The following is a 10,733-nucleotide window of genomic DNA, read 5'->3' as shown; positions in this document are numbered from 1 at the left end:
CTTCCTAGCATAGCTCTCAACTGTCCAGATTTTCACCTCATATTTTTTATCCCTTCTTAATAAAATCTATAGTTTAGGGCAAACCATTGAGGACTTACTTCAATAATTAATGACATACATTTGAGTTTCAGGCTCCACAGCCTTCAGAAAATGCATTTTAACTCAAATCCATTTATTCTAGCAACTTTCTAAACTTATACGGCCAATTTTCAAATCTATTCCTATTTTTGGGCCTTTGTTTCACCATTACTTTAAGCTTTGTCCAGCTTTCTTGTACGAAGAGGTTAAGAGGTATGGTCCCTAGCCAGCTTCTACTCCTCTTCAGATGAATGCATTTATCTGTGACAATTATGAAATTATTTCCTAATATTCTGACATAAAATTTAATCAGTGGTGGCTGGTGACTTCACAACAAGGGGCTGCAGGAAGTAAATGACTGGGTGGGGATAACTGGAATGGTGTGGGCCTCTATTACTACACTCCAATGACCATTACCTGCAGTCAAGCAGATGGTGTCAGCAACTTTCATCCACATACTGCTGCAACACACACACACACACACACACACACACACACACACACACACACACACACACACAAACAAACAAACAAACACAAACATGGCCCTACAGACACGTGCACACATATCCATACAGTTGCAAACATGCCCCTAAAGGCATGCATGCACACACATCCACACAGAGATGTGACCATCAATTATAGGCACCTGTACAACTGTGACTGTAGACCTCGGAAGTCTGACTGTGATCATATAAATGAATAAATAACTGTCACACAGGAATGCATCTTCTCAGCTCACTGCTGTCAGAATACAATGCAACCCACCCCCACAGAAAAACACACATCTCAACCTCTAAACTCAAGAATCACGCAGAATGTTTAAAAAAAAAAAAGAGAGAGAGAGAGACAAAGGATCAATAATCCTTTAAATAATTCATTAAATAATAAGGGCATGGGTCTTTGTTCAAACCTGTCCTGTTTGGCATCTACTTTTCTGACGAAAAGCCAATATCAAAAGGCTCTAAGTTTGCAGATGACTGAAAGCTAGGAGCATTCAGTGAATCCAGAAGCCATCCTGCAGGAAGGCTTGTCCGCAGATAAATAACTGGTGCCAAAATCATGGACTGACACTAAATGTCATGCCACTGGATGAGATTTGACAGTGAGGGTGTTTTAAGTGGATGGTGAAGTATTTTATGTGCTGTGAGTAGCTGTGAGACTGATATGCTGAGGAAGTGTAAGCCAGTTCACAGTACTGAGTGCCATGCAGTGAAAGTAGGGGTTTAGGAGGCTACAGACAAATTTGGTAATTTTGTTGTAGCTGTTTTCTAGATTGTGCTTGGTAGAAGAGCTGAGATTTATGAACATGGCTGAGGCATACGGGGGGGGTGAGAAGCAGAAGGGAGGCAGAAGCTATATTTTTTTTTACTACAATCACTTATGAGGTGCTTTGATCTGTAAAGACAGCCTAGTTTACAGTGTATCTTTCTGACAGTACTGTCAATGTGAAGATCAAATTTAACCTGTTATCAGTGATAACTTCTACTAATTTTGTGTTGGTAACATTTTCAGTTTTATGTTGTTTGAGGAAATGATATAAGGTCAGTGTTGTTTTGATTTATGTTTTCTGGAAACTGTTCTGTTTATTGGCCGTTTTGAGCTAATTCCTAGCTCTTTCAAGTCCCCTGCTTAAAAACCCGCTTTAGAGCGATTTTGCACATAGCGCAGCATGAGGCAGTGCCGCTTAGACGGGTTTAAACTATTACCGGCTCCACAGAGTGTGCTCTTCACTTTTTCCCTTGGAACAGATCTAAATCTCAAAGGAAGCACTCTATTTTTATTTTAAAGCCTTACACTTGCTCTTATAAGTAATCTTATACGCAAAACACCAACAAACTTAAGCACTAAACCCCTCTTATACTCTTTTAAACACTTAACACCCTACTGATCCTTTTTGATCAGTCAAAAAGTATTTCATCATAATATCCTGACATGTCCAAAGGTCAGTCCAAAGGTCAGTTTCGTGTGTACTCTCCAGTCCAGCTGGTGAATATGGGAATTTTGAGGCAATGTTACAACTGCCTTATGTACACAGACAACCCTCTCCTCCTCCCAACAAACTCAAATATATGTGAGAGATGCAACTATACAGTCAAACTGGAGGCTGAGCTCTCTCGACCCATGACTGGCACAGTCATTCAGGAGGAGAAGGTAACCACACACACCACAAATCCAGTCTCACATAGACCTATAGCAACAGCAAACCAAACACATAAACACACAAAGACATACTTGGAGGCTCTAAATAAAAATCTGCCTAAGCAGCAGAGACCTCCAAAGCAGACACCCAAACTGCTACCCCACAACAATACCCACGTATCACATAGTTCACAAAGTCAGTGTGCCACACAGTCACAGCCCTTAAGGCTAAACAACACACCTAATACACTTGTAATAGGTGACTTTATTGTCAGACACACTGACGTCCCACTCACCAGGCTGAACAAGGAGAAGGTCACTGTAAGCTTCCACATAACACATGCACTCAGGTCACTCCAAAGCAAGTACAAATATGACTCCGTCATTGTCCATGCTGGTGTGAATGACCTGAGACGTACCTCCCTGGACTACATGAAAAGAGACATAGAGGAGCTCTCTGATCATGTAGCCCAGGCCGGTATGACCCTGACCTTGAGTAGCATCTTACCCTCACCAAGAATGATGCCACAGTATAAAGACAAAATGATCAATTTTACCAACTGGATAAAGTATTGTTGTCATTCAAAGGGGATCCAGTGTCTGTCAGCCTGGGATGACATGCTCGACAAGCCACGTTGCTTCGCTAGGGACGGCTTGCACCTGCCACCCCTGGGCTTTCGAATACTGGCTAAAGCTCTTGCCACCCCCACAGTGCCTTTTTTAGGCAAGGCTCAAAAGACAAACCCACCTCCATAGACAATACAAGGAAAAAGAAACTAAGGGTAATGCTGCTCAACCCCAGAAGTCTAAACCTCAAAATGCATGCACTCGAGGCTCTCCTCAGTATGGAGAATATCGATATTTGTGCAGTAACAAACCTGGTTCAAGGCTGCAGAAAGCACCCCAGCACTACCAGGTTACACTTCATACCATGCTTTTCGGCCACAATACTCGGACCGAACTACAAAAGGAGGGGGAGTATCCATATACACCAAAGATACCCACACCTCCAGGTTAGTAGCACTGCACGAAGCATCGGAGACCATCCATGTGCAACTAACAGTGGGCAAAACTGCCTTTCAGTTTGTAGCCTGCTACAGATCACCCTCCCAAACTCAGGAACTCCACTCGGCTTTCCTGAGAACACTGGAGAATATGAAGATTTCTCCAAACACCATTATATTGGGCGACTTCAACTACCCAAACATTGACTGGGAAAACTACTCAAGCCCCCAACAACCTCGCCCAACGGTTCCTAGAATTTATAAACTCAAATGCTATGGAACAACTGGTCACCACCCCCACAAGAGGGGAAAACATATTGGACCTGGTCATCACCAACATGGGGATTCTATGTTCCACACCAGAGGTATACCCCTCATTGGTAAGGTCAGACCATAAATTAATCTCACTGGACATCCATATCCTGTTCCCACCCCCAGCCAAGGTAACCACGGTGAAGAACTTCTCAAAAGCAAACTTAACACTTCTCAAAACTGAGGTGGTATCTTTCAAAGCCCCCGGGCCAGTGGAAAATACGGCTCAAACCGCAGAAACTTTACAAACGCATTCTATGAACACCTACAGGAATGCATGGATCGTGCTATCCCAAATAAAATCAAGACTCACTCCTCCAAAGGCAGGATACCTGTCTGGTGGATCCTGGCCATAAATAAGCTATACAACAAAAGGAGGAATCTACTACATGATAGAGCAAAATCCCAAAAAGGGAAGGCATCTCTGATCAGTACTAGGAAGAAGCTACGATACCTCATAAAATCATCTAAAGCCAGCTTCGAAAGAAAAATTGCACAAAACACTAAAGACAATCACAAGGCCTTCTTAAGTTATGTCAGGAACCTGGGTGGCAACACCCAGATATGCTCTGAGTTAGTGCAAAATGACAAAAAATACACTGAACTCACAGACATTGCCAACATCCTGGTAGACAGGTTCAGTGCAAATTTCTCCCCCCCATCCCCCCCAAAAGAGTAAATGTCCATCCCAACAGATTGTAGCTTCCCTGACATCACAGATAAACAGGTGAGAGCTGCCCTCTCCAAAGCAAAAAACACAGCATCAATGGGACTGGATGGTGTCCCAGGCTGTGTCTTACACGAGCTTCAAGAAGAACTTAACCCTCACATAAAGTCACTGTTCAATCTCAGCCTTAATACAGGATATGTACCCAAGGAATGGCGTACAGCAACAGTGGTCCCGCTCCACAAAGGTGGTGCCACAACAGACCCCAGAAACTATCGCCCTATAAGCCTGACTAGCCTGGTCTGCAAAGCTATGGAGCGTATCAGGACAGATATATTGAGTTGATATGTAATTGATGCAACTGCTCCAGGCTCTAGGACTTTCATTGTGATTTATTGGCCTGCCGTTGATCTGATTATTGATGCTTTCCTTAATCTATAGATGCCTGACATAGTACATGTTTCTATCTATTCCTAATGCTTATGAATGATATCTGACCAAGTGTTTTGTTTTTTGTTCTACTACGTCTGTATTGCTAATGAAATGTATCTCTTGTTTTACCCTGTGCTACATTAACCTTCTCCTCCCTTTATTCCTATTTCTCTCCAGCTGTTCAAACCTACCATACTCACTTTATCTACTCCTGGCTGTGTCTTATCAGACTCAATAGATCAGCAATATCCACCTACCTATACCCGCCTGGGTATTCACCTCACCTGGAGTATCTAAGTGCCCTTGGACTAAAGACCTAAGATTGTATGTCACTAAGTAAATTGCATTTTTTTATTCCTAACCTTATGTATATAGTTGTCCACTACACATCCTAGGTGTAGTAGCTTAACTGCCAAATCTGCCAGCAGCCATACCCCTCCCTGTCTACTATAGTTGCTCCCCCCGCCTGTCTCAAAGACATTGTACCACCTCTATTCTCCAACCACGCTAATCCTCTTTCCTTCTCCATTACTTTTCTTTTATTGGTATCCACTACTATATTATCCTTGCTTGGTACTTCCAGACATTGACCACTAGATGGCAGTCCTTACCCTCTAATTCTCCTATCTGCCACCCTCCTACCTCTTACTCTACACCTACTTGTCGCACTTGTCTCCTTTCTTTTCTTTTTTCCTTCCCTAGTCCTCTTTAACCTTACACCCCACTCTCCACAGTCCTTATAAACCCTCTATCTAACCCTCCTCTCCGCCTGCACTATTCCTGACTTAACCATTACCCACTCTGGCCTCCCTTCTCTCTGTTTTTATAATTCCCCTTCCTCACACACACATTTGCCTTCTACCTACTAATTTCTGTTTCTACCTTCTACCTACTGATTGTTTTTTCTCACTGCTTTTTCCTTTCTCTGCTGTGCCCCGCTCCGTTCGCCCTTCGGGCTCACTCCGCTCCCCTAACCCTACCCCAATTCCCACCCACCCCAGGGCCCCTAGTATTATACTTGTAGCCCTTATTTTCTCACATCCTAACTAATTTCCTGCCTCGTTCACACTTAACACTTAACACTCTCCTCTCCCATCTAACTGCCACACACATTCCCTACCTTCCTAATACTAATCTTCAACCTTGTCAAGCTCATCTATCTCAACATGTCCCTGCCTTTTAAACTACTTTATCTACTCCTGCTACTTAACATCCTTCTTTTATACCATACCCTTACTTCCTATGAGTACTACACCCTCAGCAGATCTCCTAGCTTAGCTAAACATACTAGCACTGTCCTTCCCCTACCTAAACAAACCTACATTAACCTCCTCTCATCCTGCCCTTACTTTCCTCCACATTATCATAGAATACTCCATAACAAGTATCACACAACTAGAAAGTTCTACCTAATACCCTCTAAAACTCAAAATTATTTCCACTCCCTCAAACACTCTTACTGTTACATGGGGACATTCACCCCAACCCTGGCCCAAAGACTTCCCTCCTCCACACCCTCTCAAACCAAAATATTAACAATTTCAGTTCACCTTTCTCTTCTAACTCCCTTTCTATAGCACACCTAAATATTCGTAGCATCAACAATAAAATTACACAACTCCATGCTTTAATTGACCTCTACTCATTTGATATTCTCTGTCTCACTGAAACCTGGTTGAAACCAGGTACCAAAGACAATGAAATTACTCCCCCTGGCTATAGCATTTTAAGGCAGGATCGTCTAAACAAAAGGGTGGTGGGTTGCTTTACTCTATAAATCTGAACTACAGGTGTCCTCTATTGACTCCCTACCCCCTGCCAATGCTGAAATACTCTGCAGCAAATTCCAAGTAAATAAAGAAAAGCCATTTATATAATATCTTCCTATATCCCTCCTGGCAACAACTTGGATACCCTCGAAAAAATTCTCAGCTGGCTCTCCTGTAGCTTTCCACGAAACCATACTCTTAGGAGACTTCAATATTGATTGGAATTCCTGCACATCACCCAAACCCATCTATCACCTCAACCTCTTTAATTTCCAACAAACAATAAACTCCCCAACTAGGATTCACAAATCTACCAATAAACAAGCCATCTTAGACTGGATATTGGTCAACAAAAATCCCCTCTCTTATAAAACTGGAATACTCCCTGACAATATCAGTGACCACCTTCTCACCTATATCACTAAACAAACAAATAATCTCAATCAGGCCAGCTATCGTACTATAAGAAACAAAAAGAAATTTAACCTTCCTATTTTCCTCAATGAACTCAAACAATGTAACTGGTCTGCTCTAAAACACCTTCCTCTGGATGAAGCGGTGGCCCATTTCAACAACACATTCCTCCAAATTCTTGAGTATCATGCCCCCTCACGCTTAATTAGAACAGGATCCAAAGCTGCCCCTTGGCTTTCCAAAGAAACCAAGCAAACAATGCTATTAAGGAATAAACTATGGACAAAATGGAGAACAACTAAAAACCCAACTGACCATCAAAACTTCAAACACCTTAGAAACACCACAAAAAAACTTACCCATCTTGATAAAAAGAATTATTACCTTCAATATCAAAAAAATCTAAATCATAACCCCAAAAAAATTCTGGTCAGGAATCAATAAACTACTCCATCCAGGAAATACCAAAACACCTACTCCAGCTACCTTAGCACAAACCCCACCCAACCTAATAGCCAATACATTTAACAACTTCTTCACTGAAACAGTCACCTGTCTTGCAAAGAACATGACTCCCCATACTTCCCTTAAAACATCTCCTCAAAATAACACCCCACTTTAACATTCAGTACAGTCTCCACAACATATATACAAAGTTACTGTCAAAACTCAAACCTTGTACTCCTTCAGCTGACCAACTACCAGCTGAATATCTGCAAGCATCAGCAGAACTAGCATACCCAGTCTCTATTTTAATTAACAGAACAATAACCGAATCTACTATCCCTTCCCTCTGGAAAGTCTCCCATATCGTTCCTTTGCATAAAGGAGGAAACTCTAATGAACTTTCTAATTTCCGTCCTATAGCCTTACTATCACCACTATCTAAAATCATGTGGCGTTGTATACACCAGCAACTTTTACATAATCTTTTACATAATAACCTACTTTCAGACACTCAACATGGCTTTAGACCTTTCCATAGTACTTCCACTGCTCTTCTCTCCTTTACAGATACTATCAACAAAAATCGCAATAACAAACTATACTCTTCTGCTTTGTTTCTTGACCTCTCTAAAGCCTTTGATATGGTCAACCATCAACTTTACTAGACACTTTGAAATCTCTCACTTGAACCTTCAGCATTGCACTGGTTTGACTCTTATCTGAAAAATAGACAACAAGCAGTCCTTTGGGACAGCCATCTCTCAACTCAGCTCCCAGTCACTATTGGTGTCCCACAAGGATCCATATTAGGACCCCTTCTCTTCTCCATATTTATAAACAACCTGTCTATCTCACTCCCAACACCCTCATGTATTCAATATGCTGTGATTCAACTCTCATCTGTTCTGCTGTATCTCCAGCTGAACTTCATTCTTCCACCCAAAAAGTCTTTACAACAGCAGAAAGATGGTTCCAAGATATATGTCTCCTCCTTAATCCCCAAAAAACTAAATTATTACTATTTTCTCCAACCCTGAAATCTACCCCTCTTTCCTTTTCTATTGTGTCTGACAATGGCACTATCATTACACCTGATAGTTCCGCTAAACTACTAGGTGTTACAATAGATAATCAACTAAACTTTGATTACCACATTGACCTAACTATCAAAACTGTTAATAAAAAATAGGTGCCCTCTATAGACTTAAGCCCTTTCTAACAGCAACCACCAGGGTGTCTTTAGCCCAAACTCATCTTATCTCTACATTATTATATGCCTCCCCATCTTTTATAAACCTTTCAAAATCTAACCTTCAGAAACTTGCCACAGCCTACCACAGCATTGCCAGGTTTGCCACAGGTGCCCATTTCTCACACATCATTGTGTTAATCTCAAAAACTTGACTGGCTTGAACTTCAAAATCTCATTCTCCTTCAGCAATTAGTTATTACCTATAAAATTCTCCATTACCCTTCTAATACACCTATACTAAATAACCTTGTTGTCCCTTACAGAATTTTACTTCCCTTAGCTCAGCTAACAAATTACTAGTGGCCACCCTCAAAACACACAATAAAGCTGGGGTCTCCTTGTTTACAAATACCATTGGCTCACACTGGAATAAACTCCCCATAGAACTGACCACTCTAGGCTCATCACAACTTTTCAGAAAACAACTAAGAAACTATCTTATAACTCACTGGCTATGCCCTTGCTCAAATCCTGACTGATCTCAGCTTCCATCTCTCTTTTCAACTCTTTCCACTACTCTTCCTCATGTCCCTATCACTACGTTTACCCCCCCCCACTCTATACTTCACCTACCATCCACTTGGATATTACTTCTCCCATATATTTTCTTCTCTTTATATTACTGCAACCTATTATCTCACCTTGTATCTAAATCTCCCAGCTGTTGAAAGCTGTTTCTTTAAACTTGTGCCCCGACACAAATGTCTAACAAATTTGTTAATACTGTAAACAGTTGAATAGAGTCTTTGTGAGTTACTTGCTTAATTTCTTCATTAATTACTCTTCCAAGGATTTTGTAATTGAATTTCTATCGTATTGTGCTTTTTTTTTTGCTTATTTTTGTCATTATTATTTACTAGTATATAGTGGAGCTTTTCTCCTTGGGCCTCTGCTGAAAATGGACATGTATCCAGCCAGACTAGCCCGGTCAACAAATGTAAAATAAAATAAAATACATAAAAATAAATAAAATCATCATGGAACTCATAAACAAAGACATCGGGAACCTCCAGACACTGGATCCTATCCAATTCGGCTTTGTTAAGGGCAGATCCTGCCTCTTGAACCTGGTCGACTTCTTTGAAACCATTTCCAGAGCCATAGACGAAGGGAAGGTAGTCCACACAGCCTACCTGGACCTCGCAAAAGCCTTCGACACAATACCCCACTCGGGCATCATAAATAAGCTCACCAGCTTAAATATCAACCCCTATTTCACAAGATGGGTCGCAAACTGGCTCAGGGATAGAACCCACATGGTCAGAATTACAGGTGCCATGTCAGACTCTAAACCAGTTACAAGTGGCATCCCACAAGGCTCAGTCCTCGGACCTCTCTTGTTCGGTATATATTTCTCTGAGGTATAGGCAAACACGGGAGGACTATGGCTGACCAAGTTTACAGATGACTGCAAACTGGGTGCCATAATAGACTCTCCAGCTGACACAAGCATCCTCCAAAAGGGTCTCACAGAGACAGATAACTGGTGCCAGAGCTATGGCCTAAAGCTAAATGCCAAAAAATGCATAGTCATCCCCTTTGGGAAAAACAAAGTGCCCACAAACTACCACATAGGTGGTAACCCATTAAGTACGGAAGACGTAATTAGGGATTTGGGGACCCAAGTAGATAGTAATCTCTCCTTTGACAATCACGCTGCCAAAGTGGTTAGAAAGAACTTCTATATAGCCCACCTTATCACGAAAGGTTTCACATCTAGATCAAGAGAGGTTATTGTGCTCCTCTACTCATCAGGCCCATACTTGAATACAATGACCCATTTGGGATGTACCTTACCCGACACTGGCAGCAACTGGAAAGACCCCAAAAGTACCTCACCAAGAGGATCAAGGGACTCAAACAGATGCCCTATGCAGTTCGGCTAAAGAAACTCCAGCTCTACTCAGTTGCTTACCGCCTACTCAGAGGCGATCTGTGCCTGACGTATAAAGCCATGCCAACCCAGAATTAATGCACATGCTCCACCTCAGGAAATCCAAATCCCTTAGAGCTACACGCTCCAGGGACTTAAACCTCAGCACAGAAATAAATAGGACATGCTGGAGGGACAGATTCATATCCCAGAGGCTCCCCTCACTCTGGAACAAAATCCCAGTCCAAGTTAGGCAGAGCCACTCACTGACTCTCTTCAAGAGAAATCTTGACGAGTGGATGGGAGATCGTAAGTTTACCCCTGGGATCTCTTCTGGGTCCCT

At 41.9% G+C, this 10,733-nt stretch overlaps 1 protein-coding gene across 5 annotated transcripts in view; it reads right to left on the bottom strand.

The window, feature by feature from the left end:
- The window catches only part of USO1 (USO1 vesicle transport factor), a 1,866,649-nt gene that overhangs the window by 511,128 nt on the left and 1,344,788 nt on the right, over window positions 1-10,733 (bottom strand). The gene's annotated exons all lie outside the window — the stretch shown is intronic.

This window comes from Protopterus annectens, chromosome 2.part0 (genome assembly GCF_019279795.1).
Source record: "Protopterus annectens isolate FY-2018-M chromosome 2.part0, PAN1.0, whole genome shotgun sequence".
Classification (NCBI taxonomy): Eukaryota; Metazoa; Chordata; order Ceratodontiformes; family Protopteridae; genus Protopterus; species Protopterus annectens.
The sequence above is the reverse complement of the archived record's forward strand: the minus strand, read 5'-3'. Positions and strand labels throughout refer to the sequence as shown.